Raw genomic sequence first — 8,159 nt, forward strand, 5'->3', positions numbered from 1 at the left:
CTAAACCTGCCCCCAAATACATTCTCATTCAGCAGGGTTTGCTACTTCAGAGAGTAAAACTCAAGCACACAAAACATTTCTGTGTCCCCCAGGTCAACTTTTAGCAAGACACAAGTTTCTGCCGAGCTCTCTTCAGTCACAACTGGCCAGCATCTGCCTGCCAGCAGAGAGAAAGAACACTACAACCTGCTCAAGGTGACATTCAGGGATGATGACAGTTTAAATACCTGGCTGTAGTAAGAATACCTGCTCTTGAACAGAAGCACACCTTTCTCCAGTTTTAGGAGAACACTCACCATGCAGGAGACCTTGTTCTGCCCTTATCAAACACTCTGGGAGTCAGACGTAGTTTGACCATACAGGAAGAGCCATCTTCTCTTCATATTCAGGAATGAATGGAGAGAGCTTGGATTTGCTAAAGCAGCCGCAGCCAGGGAACATGGATGGCCACCACACAGACGCAAGAAAAAGATGTATCTCTGCTTAGATACCTCTTTCTCCAACAGCAATGCACACCTTACGCTCTGGCTTTAAAATGTATGTTTAACCAAGGGCCTGGGAAAAAGGAATAAGGACACTGGGGTCAAGGAAGAGTAGAAATAAACAGAAACAACAGGCCCTGACTTGGAAGCTGTCTGAAATAGCTGTCCATGCAAGGGTATGTCCACATCCTTCTCCTCGGTCTAGCAAGGACAGAGCCCATTTGTGGCCATCTTTTTCCTTTCCTCCTTAGCAACTGCAGGAAGAGAGGAAGCTACCAAAAAAGCACTAGAGCTCTATATGCACATACCTCAGGGCTCAGGCCCTGCTCCTTTCACAGCCATTTTCTTTCCTCATTACTGCAGAGGACAGTCTGCTACGGTTTGTAAGGTTAAGCTGAAAATAAATCACATTTTCACAAGTTAATAATGAAAATGGAATGCTGCACTGCCCCAGCACAGTACAACAGCAGCTCCTGCCTGTCCGCTTTCCCCAACAGTTTCCCCCCACACACCCAAGGCATTTCAGCTTTCCAGGAGGGGACAACATCCCGGCACAGAAGCAGCACAGGAAGCAGCTGCTCTGTTCCTCTCGCTCCTGCCCTGATGCCTGCGCAGCCACTAGTGCTGCAGCTCTCACAGCTCAGGGCTTCTCGGCACCCGCCAGGCCGCAGCGCAGGCTGAAAACCCTCGCTGTGTCGCCGGGGTGCTCACGGGCAGCAGCTGCCCCCACTGCAGCACAGAGGTTTCTCTCCCGTCCCTCCCCTCTTCTCCCCTAGACTCGCCCAGGCCCTGGAGCAGAGCGGGGCCCTGCGGCAGCAGCGCCCAGCAGCAGCATTTCCCCTGCACCAGCACCAGCACCAGCACCAGCACCAGCACCCAGGGACACACAGGCCCCGCCCCCACAGCCGGAAGTGACACCCCCTGCACCACAGCCCCTCGCACCCCATTGTTCCCCTTTGGCTCACGTGGGGCGTGGCCTCGTGGGGCGGGACAACAGGGAGGGGTGGGAGGGAGGCAGCAGTGCGCCTGCACTGTGCAGGGGCTGGGTGGGGAGGGGCGGGCAGGGGAGCCAAGGAGAGGGGCCCTGAGGGAAGAGGAGAGGCGTGGCAAAGAGTGTAGGGGTGTGGCCGGCAGGTCAGAGCATGCGCAGTGGCCTAGAGGAGGGCAGTGAGGGGCGGTGTGGGGGCGGGGCTGCCCGGGCCCTGCAGGCGGGGAGGGGGCGAGAGGCGGCTGCAGCCCCAGGCAGCGTCTCCCGGCCTGGGACCACCTGGAGCCTTTAGCTGCAGTGCCGGGAGCTGCCGCGCTGGGGCCAAGGGCCGTGGGCTGGGCGGAGCGAGCGGCCATGCACACGGGGCAACCGGAGCTGCCGCGGCCCAGCTGTGTGGCAGCAGCAGCTGGGGAAGGCCCGACCCGGCCTGGGCCACCTCCGGCCCCTGGGTGCCCACAGCTTTTGCGCCCCTGCTGGGGACTGGGAAGTGTCCTGGGGTCGAGCAGGAGCTATGAGCAGCCCTGCCCCATGCAGCCCCCTCTCCATGGGGGAATGAGCCTGCCCTGCCGGGGCTGGTCCTGCCCCCCCCCCCCCGAGCTTCCCTGGGCCGTGTTCAGCCTGTCTGTAGTTATCCCTGGACTTCGCCTGGAGGGGGCTGGGTTGTGCTTTGTGTCTGCTGGGAGACCGATGCCGGCGAGGTGTGAATGAAGGATCCGCATGAAACATGTCTCTGGGTAAAAGCTGAACTGGAGGACACAGGCATTTTTTGTCACCTTGAATTTTACGTTCTGAAATCCCAGCAGAGGGGTATTCCCATGCAGGAATGCCTTGCTGAGGGGTGTTGCCACGGTGAGCAGCAGGGCTTTGTGATGGTGGAGGCATGGTGCCCGCAAGGCCACTGTGATGGGGCGGTCTCCATGGGGACTGTGTTCCTGCTGTGAGCAGGGCCACCGGGTTCCTCCCTCTGAGGAGAGCGGCTGGGTCAGGAGGGAGCTGCTCCCTTTGGTGCCAGAGAGGCAGATCCCCAGGAGAGGATCCTGAAGAGGGAGAAGAAGCAGCAGGCAAACACCTGCTCCCAGTCCACAATGGACTCCCAGGCACGCCAGAGCGCAGGGGTGAGGCGAGCTATGGGGCTGGAGGGAGAGAGAGGCGGCACAGATGGGAGCATGACAGAGAGCACCGGGATGGTTTGGACTGACCTGCTGGAAAGCAGCTCTGCAGAGAAGGACCTGGGAGTCCTGGTGGTCAATAAGTTGACCATGAGCCCGCAATGTGCTCCTGTGGCCAAGAAGGCCAAAGGCATCCTGGGGTGCATTAGGAAAGGTGTTGCCAGTAGATCAAGGGAGGTGATTCTGCTGCTCTCCTCAGCCCTGGTGAGGCCTCCTTGGAGTACTGCATCCTATTTTGGGCTCTCCACTACAAGAGAGACATGGAGTGACTGGAGAGAGTCCAGTGGAGGGCTACAGAGCTGATCAGAGGACTGGAGCATCTGCCCTCTGAGGAAAGGCTGTGAGAGCTGGGCCTGTTTAGCCTGGAGAAGAGAAAACCGAAAGGGGATCTTGTCAATGTACGCAAATACCTTAAGGGGGGGGTGTCAAGAGGGTGGGGCTGGACTCTTTTCAGCAGTGCCAAGCGACAGACAAGAGGCAAACTGAACCGCAAGAAGTTCCACCTGAATATAAGAACTTCTTCACTGCGAGAGAGACCCAGCACTGGAACAAGTTGCCCAGAGAGGTTGTGGAGTCTCCTTCTCTGGAGACACTCAGAGGGACGGTAGTGGCACCGGCTATAATGACTGAAAAGGTGAGGAATGTTATTTTAGTGCTAGTCTCTAGGGAAGGGATCAACCCTTTGTTTGCTTTTTGATCTAATGAGCGTGTACAAATGAGGTTTGTTTCACACAGTAGGGCACCCTGCAAATTAGAGCGATCACGGTGAGTGGTAATAACAGGTAACAGATTTGGGGGAGGTACAGGAGATTCAGGTACTGGTGATGAGGTCGGTGACTGTGAGACCACTTGTGTGAGGCCCTTGCCGCTAAGCCTAACAACTGACCTTAAGCACTACCTCTAACCCTAAACCCTACCCTAACCCTTCCCCCAATGCCCCATTTTAGTCCCCATCCGATACTCTGATCACAAAGCCCAAACCCAAACCTGTAATTCCTTACAGATAATGCCCAACTCTTCCCCCAAGAGTCACTCTAGTCACTAGCTCTTATGCCTAGCCTTAATATGTAAGCCCCAGAGTCCAGCCTGAACCCAGTCCTCTAACCCCAAACTCTAAAACATACCTTAGCTGGTTACTGGAAACTGTAAGCCAAACCCCAGCCCTTCCAAAGCCTCTCCCTGCTCCCTAACCTCCAAAGCCATTCCCTCCTCTGACCTCCTGCCAGAGCACAGCTCTGAAACCTCTGTGGGTGCCAACACTGGAAGAGACACGCTTGCAACAGCGGAGAGTTTGAGTGTGCTGGTCAGGGTAGAAGTTGGCCACCCAGGGACCTGCACGTGCTTTTTGAGAGCTTGAGGTTTTCTCTGTCCCAACCCCTGACTTTAACTGTCAGCTGAACCTTGTCCTATATCACCAATCCCAAGGCAGGGGAAAAAGTGATCTGAGGGGAGCTATTTTGCCAGATACCATATCCTTTAGTAGTCCCCATAGGGATCTGGGTTTCTCCAAAAGGCAGCAGGAGGATGTTGGTGTGCACCGAAAGACACACGGGGGGGGGGGGGGGAGGCGGGGGGCTGTGGGGCAGACCCCAACCCGAGGAGCCACCGAGGAAGCTCACGCCCCCTACCAAGACCTTCTCTCTCCATCAGCACCGAGCCCAACCTCTGCTGGAGCAAAAAGGGGCAAAATACTCATCAGAGCCCCCTGAAGCGCCCTCTGGAAAGTATAAGCTTGGTGATAAGGTTGAAGGAGCCCTTCCAAAAAAATATCTTGAAATGGTTTTTGAAAATAACTATTACAGCATTTGTATTTCCAAGTATTTATTTAAATTGATGAGTACTCACATCATGTAATTATTAACTGACGGGTATAGCATTTTCTTAACATTCATAAAGGAAGACTGAGATCAATCTTAACAATGTCACTGTGCCCCAAATTCTTCTAAATCCTGATGACATTCCAGCAGGACATGGGGGGGGCGGCATGGGCTGCACAGGAGGGCAGATGAGGGGTCCCGAGAGGAGCAGACCCTGACTGGAGGCTGGGGGCATAGAAGGCCCCCACGGCCCAGCCGGTTTCAGCTCCCAGAGTGACAGTGACCTGCCAGCGCCCAGCCATGGGGCACAGCAGTGCAAGGAGGGTCCCTGGCACCCAGCCCCATGTGGACAGCTGCCCGTCCACTGCCGGCCCCAGTGGCCGCATGTTCGCCTGCTTGCTCAGGGCACAGAGCCAGCTGTGCCATCCTCACATCCCCCCAAAGGCCTCGTGGTGCCTCACTGCAGCTCAGGAGGCTATGGGGGCTGGGCAGGGAGGGGGCAGCAGGGATCAGGCCCTGCGATGGGATCCTGCTACCTCCTCCCTGCCCCGCTCCCAGGTAATTTTGGAAGAGGGACCCTGCAGCATTCGGTGAGTTCCCGGGTTACACAGAGCTCCTTTCTCAGGGCCTCCCCAGCAGCATCACTAAGCTCCCCATGGAGAATGCCATACATTTTTATTTATGTATTCATTATTACATACTTGCAATACAACTTAACAGTATATAGTAAAATTTACAGTATAGTTTATCAGACTACGGTACAATTACACAGAACTGTATCTATTAGAAATCTGCATGTAGTATAGTACAAGATTATGAGCTGTTCTAGTTAGATTCCCGGGGGCCAAACATCCGGTTTGGCAAGCCAGCACAAACTCACACACACACGCACAAACACTCTGCAGTAGCAAGCAGTTTATTAGGAGATACTTACAAACAGACCAACCCAATGGTAATCTCGAGAAGGACCACTCCAATGCTTATCCCGATCGTCTGCATGGTGAGAGAGAGAGTCGGCAGGCACAATCTTTTCGGGCGTCCCCGAGGAGGCAACGTGGTCCTCTGTTGTGTAGCAGCCTCTCCCTCCTTTGGAAAACTCCGGCATTTATGATTACTTGCGGTAGATGGGAGTCCCGGCACCTGGGGCCAACAAGCGCAGGGAGTCTAGCCCAGCTCCGCCCTGTTTGCATCACCGGTCTATGATACTGCGCACGCGTGCAGACTTATGTCGGGGGCCACATTTGACTTTGGAGGTCGCTATTTCACTACTCTTCAGCTTCTGACTTTCATGTTGACTGCTTCTCATGGTGATTCTGGGGCTCACAAATTTCCAGGACCTTGTTAGTTACTTATTTGTATCCCGCATAACACAGCGGTATTGTTCTAGGCACTAAAAAGTTACAGCACTAGACTATTCTCATCAAGTATCAGGTAGTACAGATACAAAAGTTGTAACACGGACCATTCCCATCAAGTATCACGTAGTACGGATACATGAGACTATTGCCTTATGAGCCTTTTCCCTTAAAGACCTTCTGTGCTGTGTCTTGGCTCTCCCCTCCACTATACGCTTGATTTTCTTTTTCTCGCTAGTGACTGAAGTGGCAATTGTGGGCTGCCGCGGTGGATGACTGCAGGCTACGCTCTGTCTTCCTGGTGGCTCCTGAAGGTTCACAATCCAACGCCACCCGTTTCTGGAGGCTAAAGACAATGATGCATTAGAGATTACAACAGTTGTTTCTGATTTTAATTCCTGGTTTTGCCAAGAGAATGATCAAGGAGGCCTGCAGGCCCATGATTTTGGTGGCAGTGAAAGGCTTGGGTCCCTGTAAGTGTCTTTACCGGGAGGTTATTCTCCCACAAAAGCATTTCCAACCAGGGCGCTCTTCAAAACAACCCTCCCGGGAGTGCGTTTGTGCTGAATTGCAGCAGAAGCTGGTGCTGCACACAAAGGGCTGGGGCTCAGCGTCTGCCCCGTCTGCTTTGCCAGGTTTTACAGCATACAAGACAGTGCTGTCCTTTGCAGCAATCCCTGTCTTTGGACACCATCCCAGCATTTTCCAGTATTTTAGATAGTAGATTGAGGCCCCTTTTCCCAGACTGCTAAAACCCTGAGCAGCATTGCAGAAGTCCATTTGTAGCTGCCTTAATCAAATACTTTGTTTTCTCCTGGCTGTGAACACGGCTGTGGTCAGTGTTCTGTGCTAGGGGAGGGGACTGGTAAAGCTGGTGGCGGCTGGTGTGCTCTCCTCTCGTGTTACTAGTGCATGCCAGCCCGATGGACTGGGGGTGCCCACGACTGAGCTCTCTGCTGGCAGGAGCTGTCCCTTGAGCACTCCTCTCCCCCACTGCTCCCTCCTGCAGAGACCCTTTCTCCAGCAGTGGTGGGGAGCGGGGGCACAGGGTGACGTTCCCCGAACTGCATGGCCCTTAGCGTACCTCCTTGCTGTGGTGTGATGAAGGTCACCAGCGCAGGGATCTGGGCTCCTGATGTCAGCTTGGCCAGGTATTGCTGTGTCCTACAGTCACATGTGCTGGGCTCAGCATTGGGGAAGGAGCCCAGAGTGATCCCCCCACATCCCTCTGAGGCCCACTGCGACCACGCAGATGGCAGCATGGCCTTGGCACCAGGGGCTGGTGGAGCATGGCCCAGACTGCCATGTGACTTGGCTCTTGGGAAAAGGAGGAAAAGGAGCAACCTAGAGCCTGCCAGCGCAGTGGCTGTCTTGTAACCCCTAACCACAGCTTGCATGGAGGCGAGTACCTGCCTCAGCTGTGGGCACTAAGCAGGAGCCCCATGTCTGCCCCACTCTTAGCCCCAGTCTGTTCCTGACCTGTGAGCAATGTTGGCGGTTGGTTGGGCTCGGGGATATGGCAGGAGCACCTGGGAGGCTTTAACAGCCCTGTGCATGCATGATACCTGCTGTACACAGGCTCTCACCTTCTTGGCTTGGTCTGGCAGTGGCATCTTATTTTTCTCCTTGTTGCCCTCCCTTCACAGCACCAGTCCATCGACTCAACAGGAGCCCCAAGGAAGGAGGTGGTGAAAACCTAGGAGGACAAGACATGCCTTGGCTGTGGGGTCCCAGCCTCAGAGGTGAGCGGGCTGGCAGGCAAGGCTAAATATGATACTGGCAGCACAGCCTCTAGGGCACCTTTCTAAGGAGCATTATAGGGGAGCTGCATGGCTGTGACGGCAGCTTGCCCTTCAGGGAAAGGTGCGAGTGCACCACAAGCCTGCCCCAAGCCTGATGCAAAGGTGAGTTCCCAGTGAGGCAAAGAGGAAAGGGAGAAAGGAAAGATCTGGTTGTTGGGGCAATGAGACAAGGCAAGATGCTCTCCATCTCTGCCCCAGAGCCATGCCTCCTCTGATACAGATGTTCTGGTGCAGGAGCTGAATGTGACACTGTGCTTCCACACGAGCCCATGACCTGCGCCCAGTGGCACAGCCCCTCCAAAGCCCTTCCCGACAAGGTTTCTGGCCTCAGCTGAATGCTTTCCTGATAACTGGGCACCAGTGATGCTGCTCACCACATCCTGCTCTGTCTGCTGCTCTGACATGGTCCTCCTAGCCCTCTTCTGAGCCTGAAAAAGGGAAGGAGGCATTTGCAGGAAGGGGGATGAAGCCAGCCCTAGTCCTGTTGGCACGGCTGGCAAGTGGCAGCATCACCCCACTGCTGAGACGCCTCCCTCCCATCTGACC

This window comes from Rhea pennata, chromosome 21 (genome assembly GCF_028389875.1).
Source record: "Rhea pennata isolate bPtePen1 chromosome 21, bPtePen1.pri, whole genome shotgun sequence".
Classification (NCBI taxonomy): domain Eukaryota; kingdom Metazoa; phylum Chordata; class Aves; order Rheiformes; family Rheidae; genus Rhea; species Rhea pennata.